We start from the raw sequence: 19,549 nt of genomic DNA, 5'->3' as shown, positions 1-19,549 counted from the left end.
TGGTAGCTTAAGGCTTTAGATTTTAGTAAGCATAGTCCAGTGGGATTTTGACCTAGCAGTTAATGGCAACTTTATCCACAAGCAAGTAGCTGGTTTTAAACACGCAGGGCGGCGAGTGCTCAGCCTCACAAACATGCTAGAGCTGCACTGGCTTCAGTAAACACAAGCAGCTGAGGCAAGGTTTTGATTAGAGGGAAAAGAAAAAGGTTTCATAGGGAATGAAAGAATTTTTGTTGTTGCTTGGCTGTAAATCTACAATCCAGCTTTAAAAAGCAAAGGAAGTGGGGCTTCCCTGGTGGCGCAGTGGTTGGGAGTCAGCCTGCCGATGCAGGGGACGCGGGTTCGTGCCTCGGTCCCGGAAAATCCCACATGCCGCGGAGCGGCTGGGCCCGTGAGCCGTGGCCACTAAGCCTGCGCGTCCGGAGCCTGTGCTCCGCGGCGGGAGAGGCCACAGCAGTGAGAGGCCCGCCTACCGCAAAAAAAAAAAAAAAAAAAAAGCAAAGAAAGCTACATTTCATGTGTCCTAAAAGCCATTTATGTGTGAGGATCTCACTTTAAAATGATGTGCCAGGTATAAATAGGCAGGGCTAGATCAGCTACACAGCTTCTGGTCCTTTGAAAACTCAACAGGACTATAACCAGAGATAGAGATGGACATTATATATTATATGATAATGTGGTCATTTCACCAAGAGGACACACCTGTTCTAAATGGATATGACCCTAATAACGGGAGATTCGCACTCTGAAGTCCTAGCTCTCCCCACAGGATGTGGGAGGGGATTCTCTATAGGGCTCTCGTCAGCGGAGAGGGCAGAGGGCGGAGTTCTCCCAACTCCGTGCAGGTGTGCTCCTCACGGCTCCAGACTGAGGTGCCGCGTGCAGTGTCTCTGCACACGGCCCGCTGCCGCCATCTTGAATTGACGAGTCGGGCGCAGTACTTCTGTGCACGGGCCGCAGAGCTGAGTTGTCCTGCGCGGCGGTTTTGCGTGAGGAGCTCTGGTCAGAGGCCTCTCTGCCTGCAGCAACCTGTGAGCAAGTGAAACGAGATGAAGCACAAGAGAAAAATAAAAGGTTAGACTTTATTTTACTACTCAGATTCTATTTTTGTTTCCCAGGAATTGTGAATGAGCTTTGTTGGTGACATAAGCTTTTGAAATAAGAATTCAGTTCCTTTCATAGGTATACGTTGTTTATCATTTTAGGTTATCTATTTCTTTGTGACTAAACTGGTAATTTGAGTCTTAAATCGCCTGTTCATTTAAGCTGTAGAATTTGACATAGGTTGTTTATTATTTTCCTTTATTATCCTTTGAATATCTGGAGTGATACCCTTTTTGGTTCTTGATATTGGTCATTTGTATTTTCTCTCTAGTTTTCTTGGTAAGTCTGAGTAGAGGTTTATTTATTTTATAGATCTTTCAAGGGATTATTGTATTGGTTTCCTACTGCCGCTGTAATAAATTACCACTAATGTAGTTTAAAACAACACAACTTTATTACCTTAGAGTTCTGGGAGTCAGAAGTTACAAATCAGCCCCGCTGAGCCGAGGTCACAGTACTGGCAGGGCCAGTTCCTTCTGCGGGTTCTGAGGGGAACACCCATTTTCTTGCCTTTTTTAGTTTCTAGAGGCCACCTGCATTCCTTGACCCATGCTCCCTTCTTGCATCTTTCAACTTCTTGCTTCTACTATCACATCTCTAACTCTGAGCCTTCTGTCCTCCCTAATAAGGATGCTTGTGATTCCACTGGGCCCAGCCAGATGATCAGGATAATCTCTCTGGTTCAAGATCTTTAAGTAATCACACCTGCAAAATTCCTTTTACCAGCTAAAGTAATGTAGCCCCAGGTTCCAGAGATTAGGGCATGGACATCTTCAGAGGACCATTATACAGCCTATTACAATCAGCTCTTGATTTCATTGCTTTTCTCAACTGTACGTCCATTTCCTAGTTTACTGATTTCCAATGTTATCTCTATTATTTCCTTCCTTCTTTTTGCTTTAGATTAACTTACTCTTTTTCTAGTTTCTTAAGGTGTAAGTTTAGATTTTTTATTTGAAATATTTTTTCTTTTAGATGAGAAACATTTAATGCTCTACATTTCCCTCTAAACACTGCTTTAGGTACATCTCAAAAATTTTGATATGTTGTGGTTTCATTTTTATTCAGTTCAAAACATTAATTTTGGGGTGAAGTCTTCTTTGACCCCCACAAGAAGTGTAGCTTCTTTGCTTTTTAAAGTCTTGGATTGTAGATTTGCAGCTAAGCAACAGCAACAACAACAATTGTTTCATCCGTGTACTTAAAATCTGTGACCTAGGGCTGAAAATATGTCTTCACAAGAGATAGTGGATACTAAGTAACTGGGCGGAACCCTCATTCATTTCAGCAGTGGGATGCTAGCAACACAGGGCTCCAAGGCAAATGGAAATTAAGATGTTTTCAGTATGTTAGATTGTAAATAAAATAAGACCTAGTGGCTGGCACTGCCACCATTGCGGGTTTTAAAACTTTGTTAGAAGGGAACCAGGTCTCAAATTCCACGCTCTAATGGCTGAGAAAATATGCATAAAAGGCCTTCCCATCCACTCCCCCTTAACATGGTGAAATGGTGCCGTAAAGGTCATGTTCTTCCAACAAAGACACAGAATGACCAGCCTCCTGGCAAAGCTGCAGTCAAGAATTCTGTCCCATTTCTACTTCCCTCTCTCAGATGTTACTGAGTCTCTGCTATGGTCTTTGGCAATAATAAATAGAGGGTCTGGGAATATGATTTTGTCTGGGATAGCCGCTAAGTGCTAAGGGTTGAAGTGTTTTCTAAAACAAGGGGATGTGAGACAGGTTCTTTGATAATCTTTAGAGTTCTCTTTGGTCTCCTCAAAAGTGAGGCACATATGGGTGCAGTTGAACTTTTAAGATCCTAAGAGAACTACACCTATTCCAGTGGAAGAGAACTCAACTGCAGCTGCTAAAAGAACCACAGTCCTGCATAGGGATATCCTCTGGATAGAGTCAGAAGAATAAGAAATAGGAGGATAGAATTTGGGACTTTAGTTTCTTTTGGCTTTTAACACAAAGGAAAGATAATTTGATTTTAGACTTTAATATTCAAGGAATTTAATTTTGGACGTATAATGTCAACCTGGGAAATCCATGGTAAGAGAAGGTTTATACTCAAATTTGGAAAACTTTTATTGTCATTTTATTGGAATATCTTAATATCTAATGAGCTCTTTTGGGTAACGTGGCTGGACTTAATTTTGGGTGGGAAATGGAATGTGGAGTGCATGCAGCTAGTATGGCTTGGGGTTTTAAAATTTATGTTATCACCCACTGCATAGATTTCTAGGGACATAAATCATCACTGTGCATTAACAGTGCCATGAAAGAATAGTGGTCAATATTGAGAGAGAAACCTCATGAACTGAGAGCTACACTATTCCAAGAGACTGCTGATTCCTCCCCCTGAATGGAGTGCCACACCTCTGCTAGACCACAGAATTAGAGGTTAAACCCAATGGGTTAAGAAAGAAAAAAAAGCTGAGGAATGATAGGAGGAAACACTCCTTTCTCTTGATTCCATTGCTTGTTCAAGGTTGAGAACCATTGCATTAGAGCGGTGATTCATTACCTGGGAACTTGTTATAAATGCAGATTCTCAGGCCTCACCCAGCCCCACTGAATCAGAAACTCTTAAGTGGGCCCAGTGATGTGTGTTTATAACAAGCCCTCCAGGTGATTCTGATACATGCTCAAGTTTGTGAACCACAGCAGTGAAGTAATTCTGCTGGTCTCTTGCTACCTTCTTGCCTGTTCCTAGTGGGTGAGGGGAAGGTGGGAATGACCTATCAGATTAATACATTTGAGAGAACAAAGTGGGCATATGAGGTGCTTCTGGTACTTCTTTCTTTAGACCCTTCTGGTTCTCTTTCTTTGGAAACTGCCTTTGTATGGAGAATATGCTGTTTTGGCCTATTCTCCCCACTATGTGGGAAGACTGAAGAGCAGGCACTGCCCCCAATCAGAGAGGCTTGAAGCCTGGGAAGTTTAATTTAGGCAACAGTAAGAAGTCCGTTTGCCTTTCATGCCCAAGCCAGGTGCCCAAGGACTGTATCATGAATATCATTTCTGTCTGTCTGACTCCTGTGTTTGTGTTTATCTCTCAGTTGTTTCTGAACTTGGGCAGTGAAGAGGGATAATACTTATTAGGTCCCCTCAGTTCTAACCTATGGGGGAGGTGTGGCATATTTGCCATCCTTGAATTAGGCTAATTGAGATGTTTTGAACCCTGTTAAGCATCCTGCTCTGTGAAGGTGCTTGGGTGTGTGGATACGGAATGGGAAGCAAACAGAAATCACTGTGTTCTGTCAGCATTCCTAAAACAGTCCACTGCCATGAATTCCTATGTTGAAAAAGAGTCAAGAAGAATACTATTCACATTATAGACTGGAGGCTGTCCATTAGAAATTAGTCAAGAGCAAGAAGGGACGAAAACTCAAGTTCATTATGTTGTCTGCTAGACCCAGATGTGCATTCAAAAGTAGTGACTCATGTCACCTTGTGGATTCTCTATGAAATATATATGGAATATACTACTGTCCATTCATGATCACAGGTAATCAAGAGTCAGTCAAACTTCGGAGAGATCTAAAATGTAAGACATTTCCAAAATTGGATAGAAACAAGCAGCTGGAAACTTCTTCAACCTGATTGCCATGTTTTATGATTCCAAACATGTAAATTTCCCCTTCTATGACAGTATTTTGTGATTAACTATGCAATTTTTTTTCTTTTTATAGTCTCTGGGTATCTAAGATTAAATTAGTTACATGTCAATAAACTCTATATTTTTACTATTTCAACAAAACTGTGCTACTTCCTAGTGTTGAAGTTCAGATGAGGACACAGCCTCAGGGAGGAAGATAAAATATCATGGCAGGGCTTCCCTGGTGGCGCAGTGGTTGAGAATCCGCCTGCCAATGCAGGGGACACGGGTTCGAGCCCTGGTCTGGGAAGATCCCACATGCCACGGAGCAACTAGGTCCGTGAGCCACAATTACTGAGCCTGCACGTCTGGAGCTTGTGCTCTGCAACAAGAGAGGCCGCGACAGTGAGAGGCCTGCGCACCACAGTGAGGAGGGGCCCCCGCTCGCCGCAACTAGAGAAAGCCCTCGCACAGAAACGAAGACCCAACACTGCCAAAAATAACTAAATAACTAAAATTTAAAAAAATATATATCATGGCAGTTAAGTGCAGGATTTTGTGTCTCACTGAATCTTTTCTCAGGGGCTTGGTCCCCTAACTTTTTTGCTAAAGTAATATTTGTTCAGAATCAGGCATTATAGGGGATTCCCTCGTGGTCCAGTGGTTAGGACTCGGTGCTTTCACTACCGTGGCCCAGGTTCAATCCCTGGTTTGGGAACTAAAATCCCACAAGCTGCACGGGGAGGCCAAAAAAAAAAAATCAGGCGTTCTAGTTATCAACATGCAGAACCTAGAAATATAACTAATCTTGCATAATTGCCCACCAGGATTCTGTGTAAGTAGGCCCAGCACTGAGGCCCACCTTCAGGATGGATTAAATTAAGTAAGAAGTCCAAAAGTGATGGCGAGACCCATCAAGATTGACACCTAGAGAGAAAATCTGATCAGAAGTTTACTGCAGTTTGTCCTTGGCTTGGTAACATGTTATGCTGATTGTGCTCCAAAACTTCATTTATTGTCAGTTGTTCAGAACTTAACAAGCTTGAAAGTTTTCTTATTTACAGAGATTAGGGCCCCTGTCTGGTACACATTTAATCCATAATTTTTTAAAAATTTATTTATTTATTTTTGGCTGTGTTGGGTCTTCGTTGCTGCGTGCGTACTTTCTCTAGTTGCGGTGAGCGGGAGCTACTCTTCATTGCAGTGCTGGCTTCTCATTGCTGTGGCTTCTCTTGTCATAGAGCACAGGCCCTAGAGTGTGCAGGCTTCAGTAGTTGTGGCACGGTGGGCTCAGTAGTTGTGGCTTGTGGGCTCTAGAGCGCAGGCTCAGTAGTTGTGGCGCACGGGCTTAGTTTCTCTGTGGCACGTGGGATCTTCCCGGACCAGGGCTTGAACCCGTGTTGCCTGCATTGGCAGGTGGATTCTTAACCACTGAGCCACCAGGGAAATCCCTTAATCCGTAATTTGAATGCACATTTGTTACAATGAAATACTATACATTTGTAGTAAAAGTAGTGTTTTTATTGTAGCACCAGTAATTCAGCCCCCCCCAAAAGAAATAATAAATATAAAATAGCTGTTATTTATTTTGGATGTTTTAGAGGATAAAGGGATAGAAGAATAATTTTGATAAGATTCCAAACAGGATTTCTGTGTACTTCCAAGTGTTCTAGAATTTGACAACACTGATACCTTCAGGGTAGTTTTCTTTTACCTAAAGTTTCTAGGGATCTTTAAGTAATTGCTTTTGTTTTTTGAAGACAAAGAGCCTTTTAAGAGGGGAAAAAATGTCTCCCTAAGGTAACCAGGCCCGAGTTGAAAGAGAGAGCAGAAGAAGGGGTTATGTTAAAGTGTGTGTGTGTGTTGATGTGAAAAATAGAGGTGCTTAGGTAGAATTAACTGAGTCTGAAAGCAGGAGGGTCTAAAGAAATGCGAGGCTGGTAGCATGGGCAGTCCCGCGGAGGCTATTTATTTATTTATTTTTTAAAATATTTATTTATTTATTTGGTTGTGCCGGGTCCTGGTTGCGGCAGGTGGGCTCCTTTAGTTGCAGCAGGTGGGCTCCTTAGTTGCGGCATGCATGTGGGATCTAGTTCCCTGACCAGGGATTGAACCTGGGTCCCCTGCATTGGGAGCGCAGAGTCTTAGCCACTGCTCCACCAAGGAAGTCCCTGATGAACATTCGGTTGAATGAGGTAGATACATAATTTATTAAATTGCCTCTAGGTGTTCGTCTAGAACTGTATCACTTCATTTTTTTTGTTTTTAATATCTTTATTGGAGTATAATTGCTTTACAATGGTGTGTTAGTTTCTGCTGTATAACAAAGCTATACATACACATATATCCCCTTATCTCCTCCCTCTTGCGTCTCTCTCCCACCCTCCCTATCCCACCCCTCTAGGTGGTCACAAAGCACCAAGCTGATCTCCATCACTTCTTGATTTGCAGGGCAACTCAGGCAGTCTCCGGGCAGCTGGGTGGTTGGTGCCTTGCAGACATCCATTTGTGCATATGGGAGCTCATACGGTGAATGTTCATCACTAGGAGGATGCAGTCAACTTGATTTGCATATCAGCTAGACCTGCTAAGTTTTGGGCATGCCATTTCTTTGTGCCCTTGGTTAATATTTGGAGGCAAATCAGAAGCTTCTAGATCCTTGTGCCTTGGAGCCACCACTGAATTCTTGGTCTGTATCAATTTCCCCCTCTCTGTATGGGCTCAGCCAGCATCTCCATGTAAGGGCGGTGAAAGCACCAAGGGGAAGGACTCCTGCGTTTTTACACATTACTCATGAATTTTCAAGTGTGCCTGTCGGCCGTTGATAGTGGCAGCTTGCTTAGACCTCCTGCAGGATAATGGTCTTGGACATGGTTGCTGGAGAGGCAGCAAATGAACTGAACTCCTTGTCCACATGTCAGATCAAAAGTGAGCGGCCAGGGCTGTGCCAGGTCTAATTCACGGAAATGGCCCCAAGGCAATGAATGCAAATGTAAACCTGGCTGCTCTCTGAAAGGAAAGGCACTCCTGATCTGTTCTGTGACAACAGCTGCTGCAGAGCAAATTGTCCTGGAGCTGAAAAACAATTTGAGAAACGGCAGATACCTAGGGGTCAGTGCTCACGTAGGAGCTCTCTGTCGTAGCAGAGTGTCAGAGGACCTCAGCTGAGAGGAGACCAGAACTACTGTAGGATTCATTGCTGAATTGCAGAGAGATAAGTATGAAATGCATATTTTTTTAGGGGTTCATAATTAGCAATCAAATTCCTCTTGTAAACAGAACATTGCATTCCTCTTTGCAATGTTTAAGTGCCTTTTGATAACAAAGTCTTATAGAGTGGGTTCATTCTGAGTCACTCTTGCAAATGAGTTTCCTGAGACTTTCAGAGGAAAGCCCTGAATCCAGCTGAAAGAGGGACAATCACATTTAAATGGAAAATCTGATCCTCCTGTCTGATAGCATCTGGCATTTCCAATTTGGCTTACTTATTTGCAAATTAAACTTTACAGAAATCTCTTGGAGAAACTCAGTGATAAGCTTTTATTCTTTTCCTGTGAGTATCAGCAGTGGTAAAAGGCCTTATCCCAAAATTCATAAAGAGGAGCTGTCCTGATTAATAACGTTAAGTACTCACAAATCCCCAGACAAGTTCAGGAAGTTTTGTGATAAACACAAACATATAAATACAGAGTGCCTTTTGCTGCATTCTGGTTCTAATCTGCTCTACTGGAGTCAGGGCTCTGGGAAACCACTGTGCCATTTTTACGAAGGTAAAATTTTTAGCAGTTCCTTGGCATTTGGGGTTACCAATTATTCTGCTCTTTTTTCTTTTTCTTCTTTTCCTCTACCTTTTGTATTATTATTCTGCCTTCCTTTCTCCTTAGGAAGCAGGCCTCCAAAGCATTCCAGTGATGAGTTGCTAATTGATGGGACCTGTCCATTTGAGGATTATATTATCTTCTTCCTTTCCATAAAATCCCCTTAGGTTCCAAGTCATAGGCCTAGTGATAACTTCCCCACTGTCCTTTATGCCCTCTCAACGTCTCTGGCATCTAGCTTTGTACAAAAGCTGACTCCCAAAATTGGCACAATCACTTTGTGAACCTGGAAGTATCTGCAACAGCTGATCATGTGCACATCCTTTGACCTGGCCGTTCTACCACTTGGCTTGTACCCAACAAAAATGGGTATACATGCACACAAAAGAAATGTACGTGAATACTCATACCAGCACTGTTCAGAATGGTAAAAAGCTGGAATCAACTAGTTTACCATCCTAGGTAATTGATTTTAAAATGTGGTACATTTATAAATAAAATACAAAGATGAGGATGAACAAACTGCAACTAACAACATGAATTACCATCACAAAAATAATGTTGAGCAAAAGAAGCCAGACACAGGAGTATAGAGTGTGGGTGTACTTCAGAAATGGCAAAACTAATCTATGGTGTTAGAATAGTAGGGATGGGGTGTCAGATAGTGGCAGGAAGGAGACACTACTAGGGCTTCTGGTGTTCCAAGATGATCTGCTTCTGGATCTAAGTGCTGGCTATATTGTTTTCATTTTGTGTACTTTTCCATTTGTATGTTATATTACAAAATATATATTTTTAAAGAAAAAAATTAAACACTGAAAATCACTCTGAGATACATTCATCTTTTTCCAAAAATAGAACCATTTCTGTACAAAACTTAACCAAACAGCAAGCTCAGTTCTACCACTGAACAAGCTACCCATGGCATTATCTTAGTAGTCATAGTTATTAGTGTCCGTGGTAAAGCTTTGCACCTAGCTAAAAGCATTTCTAGGGTTGGTGAGCATAATACCTACAGAAATTTGACAAATATTTTAGAGCCTATTGTGTACCAGGTGTTGTGTCAGTTACTGGGGTTAGAAAAATGGGTAAGACCCAGACCTACCCTCAGAGAACTCCTTGTCTACTCTATTTCTAGACTTCCCTAGTCTCCTACTTTGCTCCACCCAGGTCCCATCCCACACACTCTGCTGAGCCTACCACGTTTCTCCATCTTCCTCTCTTGTGTCCTGTGAATACATCAACTTTCCACTCATGGAGCCACACTGCAGCAGAGTTGAAACAGCTAGCGCACTGGGGCAGGAAGTCAGCTGAGAGCTGGATTTCAGGTATCGCTAGAATGTACCCCTCTCCACTCTGAGTTGCATGAGTGTCAACCACCACGACCCCTGTTCAGCTACTCATTGCTAAAAGCTGATCCCTTGAAAACTCAGCTCTGATATTTGCAATGCTGCATGGTGTATTAACCTTTCAGGCCACTATATGATCAGTTAACACACCAAAGTAATTTGAAGAATTATAACCAAGTGGCATCCAGCATCATCCAGAAGTTCTTACTAATAAAGTAAAAATTTCTCAGAAATACGCTTATTGTTTAGATACTGAGGTATATTCTAACTGTGGTTCCAAACCTGGGGCCCCTGGATCTCTAGGCAGGAAGAAAGGTCCTTAAATTATTTGTAGTAATGTTAAAAAGCCTCACAGAAATTGCCTTGTCATCAACAATAAGGTTTACAGGCTAGGTAAAAGGTAAAATTTTTGGTTTGATTAGAAATAAATAATCTTTGTATAGTGAACTTGGTTATTGCCTGTTGATCACAAGTTCTAATTGACAGTTTTTGATGACTATGATAAATGCAGATTGGTAAAGGAATTAATTATTGTTTAGCAGAATGAGTTTTCTCGAAAGATCAGTTTCAAAATGTGAGGTCCCTGAAGTTAATAAAATAGTAAATTGGCTTTGTGACTGTGAAAACTTTGGCAACTACCCATCTAGTTTAATGTCTTGCCCTTCTATAGGGCCAGCAGAGGGCGCTGGAATTAAATTATTCCCTAGAGCCATTGTTTCAAGAGCACTAGATAACTCAGGAGAGGAGGATTGGACCAGAGGAAGAGGCCCCTGCAGGATGGAGAATGACCACACTGGGATGGCAAGTCCATTTCATGTAAGAGTGTTGAAGGAGTCGGCGATGTAACACGCAACAAGGAAGGAACAGTTTTTTCATGGTGGCACTGTTTTTATCATGTTCTTTAATTGCTCACAATAGTTCAGAGGTAGTGTTTGTCCATTTAGGGCGTAGCACCATGGATAAGCCCACCTCTGACCTCCTGAAGTGTCATTGTCATCAAAAGCAGGTATGAACATGTTAAAACAGTGGAGTTGTCTTGACATTTCTGGGCTTGGTTCCTCCTCCTCCTCTCTCTACTCTTCCTCCAGGGAGGACCCTGGCAAAAGTATTCCAGGCATTAACATGTTGGAAAGGGAGGTTCTTTTTGGTCAGGGGGTATAAATCTCCCACTGCTTCCTGCCCAGAATGTATAAGGAAAATGCAACTTGCTCTGTCATCCTGAAGGAGGCTCTGCAGCAGGGAACACACACAGGACCGTCTGCACCCCATCATTTCATTTCCTCTGCAAGACTGATTATCTCCTTCTGGAGAAACTGAGCATGGGTCATCTTGTCTCACCGCTTGTTTTTATAACTACACATTCCACTGATCACTACTCTACAGATTCACATCGAGTTTCATTAAGGCATTTAACCTGCTTAATTATAAGAATTCTTGCACTCATCATTTCTTCACATTTTACATGTTCCTACAGTGCTCAAATTTGTTTACTCAAGCTGGATACTTGACTTCCAAGCTAATTTTATATATTCAGACTTTTTCTTCTCTCTTTCTATTTTGAATAAGTGCTACACAATTGGAAATGTAACCCTTGTGTTCTGAGTCCATGTAAGAGAAATAGAATGGGCAACGCCTTCTATGGCATCCCTAACAGCTCAGTCATCTTCCTCACGTTTGAATGCTTCTAATGATGGGGTTAGGAGAGGGTGCTGTAACTCACAAGGCAAGATTTCTGGTCATCTGATATTAAATAGAAATCTTCTTTGAATTGTCCAACAATAGATCCCACTTCTGATCTTCTTCCTCTCAATTGTACTTCAGATCTTTGAAAAGCACTATCCAATTTTGCCTCTAATTTTCTCTTTCCTGAAGACTGAACATGTCTAAGATCTTTAATAATGTCTTATGTGACACGAGCTTCTTTTCTCTCCTTTGTCATCATGAACAAAAATTTTCTATTTGTCAGTATCTCTTAAACTCTGTCTGTATCCCTCTACCAGATAAGGAGATGACTAGATTTTTGAAGATTCAAGGAGCTTAGGCTGGCATGGAGGTGAGTCTGGGCTGATCATGGGGCTGCAGGATTTGCAGCAAAGAGAAAGGCAAAAGTCAACGACCTTATGCAAAGTTTGGATCCAAGGCCAAGCTGAAAATTCACGCACAGCATTTGAATCTAATGTAACTGGGCCAAGAAGCAGAAACCAGCTAAGAGGTGGGTTCAGAACAGAGTGCAAAGGGTCCCTGATAGCCCCTGTTGCATCACCTTGGGGTGAGGAAAGGACCTTATGTGCTTAAGTAGTTTCTATCATTGTATCCACATGGGTTTGACCACATCTCTTAGCTCCAACTGAGTGCATCTACTAAAGATACAACTAGTAGTTGCTGATGATTCCTTAGTGATGGACAGCTGGTGATAAAGGTTTGCTTTTTATGGTAAGATATTTTTTGAGCTCAGTAAAGATTTTGTGGCTTTTCTCTGTCACACAGGGGGGTGTGCCTGGTGGTTTTTCTGATACCACTTATGACATGAAATATGTGTTTTACTTCTATCAATACATTAATTCTTCAATTCTCTGACACCAACTTGCTGTCCAACAATTCAATACAATTTTGACACTATCCAGAGTTAGCAAAGACCCCACAGGTTGAGGGCTCAGTCCCACAGGACTACCCCCACTTTAGACATCAGTTGCACATGGGGTGCCAACTACCCACACTTCTGTCTGGATGAATACAGATTTGGAGGTTCCTGTGACCCACCCTCAAGATTGATAATTTGCTAGAATGACTCCTAGAACTCAGGAAAATAGTTTACTTAATGGTTGCCAGTTTATTATAAAGGATACAACTCAGGAACAGTCACATGGAAGAGATACATAGGGCAAGGTATGGCGAGGAGGGGCTCCAAGCTTCCATGCCCTCTCAGGGCATGCCACCCTCCCAGCACATCAGTGTGTTCACCAATCCTGAAGCTTTCTGAATCTCTTCGTTCAAGTGTTGTTATGACCCAATCTCCAGCCTCCTTCTCCTCCCCAGAGATTGAGGTGGGAGGGGGCTGGAAGTTCCCACACTCTAATCACTGTGTTTGGTCTTTCTGATGACTAGTCTTCATTTGGAAACTATCTAGGGACCTCCACTGTGAGTCATCTCATTAGTATAAACTCAGGAATAGTGGAAAGGAGCTCATTGTGAATGACAAACAACCCTCCTACCTATTACTCAGGAAATTTCAAGGGTTTAGGAGCTCTGTGCCAGGAACCAGGGACAAACATCAAATATATTTTTTATTACACCATAGGGGACAGCAAGGTGGCCTCTAATATTGATGTTCAAATTTCCCTTTGAGAATGAAATTAGACAAACCAAACATGTAATGAATTGTATTGGCTCCTAATCTCTAAGGAATAATCTGGGAATGTGTGATGGGTAGTTTTCAAGAACAACTGAGCTAGAAAAATATTAACCCAGGTCAATCCCTTGAATATATGTCAGTTTTTGCTGGCCTAAAGCAGTAACCTTATCAATTTATATAAACAGACAGAAAAAAAAAAACGTGTCTTAAAAAGATTAGATGTAGTTATCCTATGAGATAGAAAAAGGTAAGGTACAGTTCGTTCAGCACAGGCAGGGGAGAGAAATAACCTGGATCTAGGAGAAGTGAGTATTTGAATTATCCTAGAGGTATTCTCCATTGTGGAGCAGGAATGACTCATCAGACCTTTGTATGTTTGGATGAAATATTTCTCACAATTCTCCATTTCTCTGTGGTCTGATTCTGTGGTTACCAACAAGGCACTGATTGTGATTCAGTTTTTTTAGGTTTCTTGATTGTAAGAAGGCACCATGGAACGTAGATATGGAGCATCTGGCCACTGGCAAGGGAGAGGTCAAATTGGAAAATTGTATCAATATTTTCATTTTCCTATATAGGTAGAAAAGTTATAGTTTGCTTGTCAGCCACATGCATGGCTTCAGTAACTGCTTACTCCCTAATCTATGACCTCTGGCTAGATCTCTCTTCATAGATGCACCTCATTGTCTAATACATCATCACTAAGTCACACCCACAACTTCAGCTCAACCTGTGCAAAACTGAACTCAACAAAACTTTCCCTTCCCATCTCCTTGAATACCTCTACTTCAGTGAATTACCCCATCTGGTTGCCCAAGCCAGAAGCACGAGAGGCATCACAGGCCCCCACTGCACCCTGCCTCACCTTTTGGCATTAACTACCAAGTGCTGCCCATCCCATCTCATCTCCTCAGACCTGCCCCCTTCTTGACAGATCACAGCATTAGCTCTGGTCTCATTGTCCAGGACCACCCAGGATCAGATTCAGGCAGGTCTCCTGTGTTCCATTCTGCCTCCTGCTGCCAGGATAATGCTGCTAAAATGTGAAGCAGCCCATGTCAGTTTTATACTTGAAATTCTTCAGTAGCTTTCAGGATTCCAGACTTCTAGCTTAGTGCTAGGGGCCCCCTTGAGATGCCATCTCAGTTCCCTCCCTCCCCCCCCGCCCCCCCCCCCCCCCCCCCCCCCCGCAGAAGACATCCTGCGTTACAGTCTTCCTTGTAATTTCCCTGAATGCATTGTGCAGTTCTGCACCTAGGCTACCTAATACAGATTGTTTCCTCTGCCTGCTATAGTCTCATCTTCCGAGCAGGCCCCTCCCTTGCTGTGTTCACAGCAATGCTCTTTCTCCAGAAAGCCTTCTCCACAGCCTCCCTTTAACCCACCTTCCTCAATTTTGAGAACCCTGATTTTTTTCCTCTAGTAACATTAGGGGATTATCTATGGCATATCCCATGCCATAAGGTACTGCAGTCTTGGTTACCCATCTTACACCCAAGATCTCTTACAGGGCAGGGATCTAACATGGTTAAATGAGTAAATACATGAGAACAATAGCTCTCATCAAATGTTTGAAGATATTTTATTTATTCAACATATTAGTGATTTATCCTAAGACCCTGAGGAAGAAGTAAATACCAAGGAGCAAAAGTTACAGGGAGGCCAATTTTGGTTATTTTTAGAAATTTTTTGTTGCTAACAAATATAGCTCCCTTAAAATTAAATCAGCTGTTTATGAGGTGGGGCGCTTCCTGTTACAGGAGAAGTTCAGGTAAAGGTTGGACTCCTTTGTGAGGCTGTTACTGGGGAGCTTCAAGCATCTGATGGGGACTGAACTTTGTGGTTGTCATTAGGCTGGTCACTAATGTTCTGCCTCTCCCACCACAGACACAGAGAACCACTTCCCACCCTCTTTGAAGTTAGGCACCAATGTGTGATTGGTTTTGGCCAAAGAAACGGGAGCAGAAGTGATGTGTGTCATTTCCAATCCGACTCCCACTACTTTAGTCATCATAGAAGCAATGCCGAGGTGATGCCTCTGTTAGCCTGAGGCCCTGAGTGATCCCTGGGAGCAGAGCCCCTCTGCTGGCCTGCATTAGACATGTAGAAGGAGTGAGAAATCAGTTTTGTTGTTTTAAGTCACTGAGATTTGGGGTTTATTTGTTCCCAGAGCATAACCTGCTCTCTTGACTGGTAATACTCCTATGGTCCCATCCAGGCCCATGAGTCTGTTGAGGGAAATAGAGGGGTTGAAGGGGTTCTGGGGAAGGCGATGGTATGTGAAGATCTCAGGGGAACATTGTGGAGAGGAAGATAAAGACAGCTTGTAGGTTCTCACAGCTTGGTCTTGGCCCAGGCCCGTGGGCTTATAAGGAAACTTTGCTGTTTCAGAAAAGTTATGATAAATCTATGAACTTGAGACTGATGGACCACATTCAGCAGGGCATCACACGCCAGACAAAGGCCACTGGCTAGAGATGGATGAAGGTACAGCTTCCCACCTGGCCAAGTTGATTGGGAGGCTATGGGGCCAGTGAAGAGAGGGACTCTGCCTGGGGCTGAACTCCAAAGTGTGACTTGAGAACTAGTGTCAAGAGCCTAGGGGTGAGGACTCAGTTCTTGCCTTGGATGTTAACTGTGTGACTTTGGGCTGTGGCTTAGCCTGGCTGAGCCTTAGCTGCCTCATAAATAAAGGAGATTAGAAGAACTTCCCGTCTGCCTACAGGACTTTTACGGTGATCAGGAGATAATGTGCCTGGAAGTGCTTTGTAAATTGAAAATCACTAATCAGACATCAGAGACTGTCGCTCTTGTTCTTCCATTAATATTCTCAGCCTCTGCTTGCTTTGCTTGCTTTCCCTTCTTTTAGACACCTTAGGTGATATTCTTCAGATACAAGGCAAAGATTGTAGTGGTAAGCTCTTCCGTTTAATAGTGCTTTCACGTATGCAGTCCTACCCTGCATACCCCATTACCAATCTTGCAGTAGAAATTTCTCTCTTGGTTTATTAAAACCCAAACCTCACAAAACATACATATTTTTAAAAACATTTTTGATTGATGTTTACATTTTTAAAATTTATATTACATCCCTCCAAATCAGTACATCACGTTTAACAAAATGGCATGAAGAAGTCTTGAGTTCCAAATATAATCGGCAGAGCTCCAGAGTTCCGTGTTTTGGAAAGCACATGCAGTGTCAACACAGCCTTGCTGGGACCACGGGGCTGAATTACGAGTTATACAAAAACCGCCATGTGTCAGCAACCTTATTAATTGTTTGGTGATAGGAGAGGGTTGTTTTAAGCGTTTTCCATTCTAGCATGAGAGTACGTTACTCAAAAATAAGTGTTTTAGTTTGGCTTTAGGATAGTAAATGGGCATTTTGGTTTCAGGTATACCGCTAAGTTTTCCATTTACAATTATGAGAGTCTCTGTATTAGTGTTTTCTTGCAGAAAAGTCATAAGTAGATTACTGACTTTAAGCATGAGAAATAGGCATTATAATTTGATTTTGATCCTCCTCATTTGTGAAGTTGAAAAGTATGAGGCTCAAAGGAGTTCAGGATTTTTCCCAGAGTCCCACAGCTTCCTGTGAAGAATGAATCCTAGCTGACTGTGACACATCTGTGCTTCTACCTTGGCCCACTGTCTCTCCAGTTCTTTCTGGGCTGGGCCTGTGTTCTTCTGGTGGACTCTGGTGGACTCTGTCAGGGGCTGTGTCTCTGTATAGAGACAGCTCTGCAGAAGCAACCTCGACCCCCTCCCCAGCCCTGGGACAGCTCAGGTGTCTAGGGAATGATCTCTCAAGTGACGTGAACATGACATTCTGTGTCTTAGCTTGGGCTGCTGTAACAAATCCCCATAGACGGGGTGGCTTAAACAACAAACATTTGTCTCTCACAGTTCTAGAGGCTGGAAATCCAAGGTCATGGTACCAGCTTGGTTGGGTTCTTGATGAGGGCTGTCTTCCTGGTTTGCAGTTGTGTTTTCAAATGAGGAAAGAATAAGGTCTAGTCTCTTCTTATAAGCACACTAGTCCCATCATGGGGACGCCACCTTCATGACCTCATCTATGCTAATACCATCGTACTGAAAGTTAGGGTTTCAACATATGAATGTTGCGAGGACACAAACATACAGACCATCACATCCTGGGACAGGTTTTTATCTCAGCAGATACCAGCTAAATTCTCTTTAGTAGCATTTTCTCTGGCCTTCACCCTGTATTTAAGTCTGAGTTCTCAGATTGATTAGCCATTGGGAGATAGTAGAAATTACTCAAAAGTCACAATAGCCAGAACAGTGAAATATTGTATTTTAGATTGTTTGATTATGGGAAAAAACCCAATCAACTAAACAAACAAAGAGGGTTGTTGGAAAGATAACGTGATAGCTACAGAGCCCGTGGGTTGGAAGTGCAGCCAATGCTCTCGAAGGATCCAAAGCAGGACCAGTCGGTGGGGCAGCAGCTGCCGTCTCTGTTCCTTTGTGTCACAGTCTCTTACTTCTGTGTTCCTCTGGGAAAGTGCTCCTTTTATCCCTCTTTTTGCTACCACCTTTCTCTGATCGTTTGAACTCAGGTTAAGGATGGCCCCTCTAGCCCTAGCTCTAAAAGTTCCTAACAGAGAGTAGTAATAGCATTTGTGCACCAAATCCAAATTCTTGGGAGGCAGAAGCCACCTGATGTTACCTGAGTCATATGGTCACCCTGATTTGATCAGTTATCACAGTAGAAGGGGTTATGGATATACATGACTGCAAAGGTCCACCCCTGCCAGGAGGATGGGATGGACACACAGGACCCAGAGGTTTGGCCGAATAAACAGTCCTGCAAAACAATTACAAACGTGTTTCAGATTCACCCTTTGATTCTAAGGGGAAATAGAAAAAGGAAGGAAAGGAAAAAAAAAAGACAGATATGGCCTTTAATCATATGTATGTGTACGAAGATGTGTGTGCGTGTGTATACACACATACATACATGCACATCTCTCTCTAGACCTTTGGGATTGCGTTCTTTAATGAAGTAAATCCTTCTCTCACCCCCTTTCTTTATATCAGTTTTATTGCCTTAGGTCTTTATTGCCTTCAGGGCTGAGGTCAGCAGGGTATATTTCAGTTTCTCGGAGTGCTGGTGACCCAGCTGAAGGGACTACACAGAATCAAGGTAAAGTAGGGTACGGGGTAAGGTCTGAAAGACAGCATCTTGCCTTGTTCACCGCAGTGCTTTCTTCGTCCCCAGTACCAGAACTGGGCTTGGCAGGTAATGGGCACTCAGTAATCTTTGATGAGTGAATGAATGGGGCCTAAACCATTCATCACAATATAGATACCCAGAGCTAAAATTAGAACACCAGGCAGGAGAGACCAAAGAGTGACAAGAAGGTAATCCAGGAACAGGCCTAGCAGTCACCCAAAACTGCCTATTTCCTCTCTCTGACACATTTGAGGGTAAAGTGAGGGAGGAGTGAGGACAGATTACATTTAAAGACACACGGGCAGGGCAGAAACAATGATGACATCCTTAATCTTATCTTAAAGTTGCTTTTATACTTGTTCATCTCCTCTTTCATTTGCAAGCTTCTTGAAGGCCAGAATGGTGTCTGATTCATTAATCTCTCCTTCTAGCTCCTAATAATAATATACACACAGCTCACATTCAGTAAATATTGGTTGAATGAATTAATAAATTAAAATTCTGGGACACCAAGAAAAAAATCTCAGTTGATCTGATTTAGCTTTTTTTTTTTTTTTTTTGTGGTACACAGGCCTCTCACTGTTGTGGCCTCTCCCGTTGCGGAGCACAGGCTCCAGACGCACAGGCTCAGCGGCCATGGCTCACGGGCCCAGCTGCGCCGTGGCATGTGGGATCTTCCCGGACCGGGGCACAAACCCGTATCCCCTGCATCGGCAGGTGGACTCTCAACCACTGCGCCACCAGGGAAGCCCTGATTTAGCATTTTTAGTGCAGAAAGTGAACTTCAATAAATTTTTTTGTCCTCAAGAATTCAAATACTTGTCAACAATGTAAGAATGTTGAGGGATAATTGTTTAGCTTTTGTCTTCTTGTAAAAAAAAAAATACATATCATCTGTAGACAGAGGACTTTTTCTTAAAAGTTTGATATACAACTGATTTCAACACTTCATGTTGAATGAGAGCATCCTCCTAGCTTAATTTCCACTCGTGATATTTACTGTATATTTTGTGTACTGTATATTCAGTCAAATAACATGAGACTATCTAAATGATATAATTTCTATACAAGTTTTGGTTGTAGCCATTACACAAAATAAGCTGCATCTAATGTTAGCTGGAG

General features: G+C 42.6%; 1 long non-coding RNA gene across 1 annotated transcript in view; it reads left to right on the top strand.

The window, feature by feature from the left end:
• The first annotated feature begins 309 nt into the window (after window positions 1-309).
• Window positions 310-19,549, top strand: part of LOC307181966 — a 117,066-nt gene continuing 97,826 nt past the window's right edge. Inside the window, exon 1 of the long non-coding RNA XR_013827086.1 lies at window positions 310-1,074. This is a non-coding gene — a long non-coding RNA (uncharacterized lncRNA). The remainder of the gene's footprint in view (window positions 1,075-19,549) is intronic.

This window comes from Stenella coeruleoalba (genome assembly GCF_951394435.1).
Source record: "Stenella coeruleoalba genome assembly, chromosome: 2".
NCBI lineage: Eukaryota > Metazoa > Chordata > Mammalia > Artiodactyla > Delphinidae > Stenella > Stenella coeruleoalba.
Note: the sequence above shows the minus strand (reverse complement) of the source record. Positions and strands in the feature narration are given on the sequence as shown.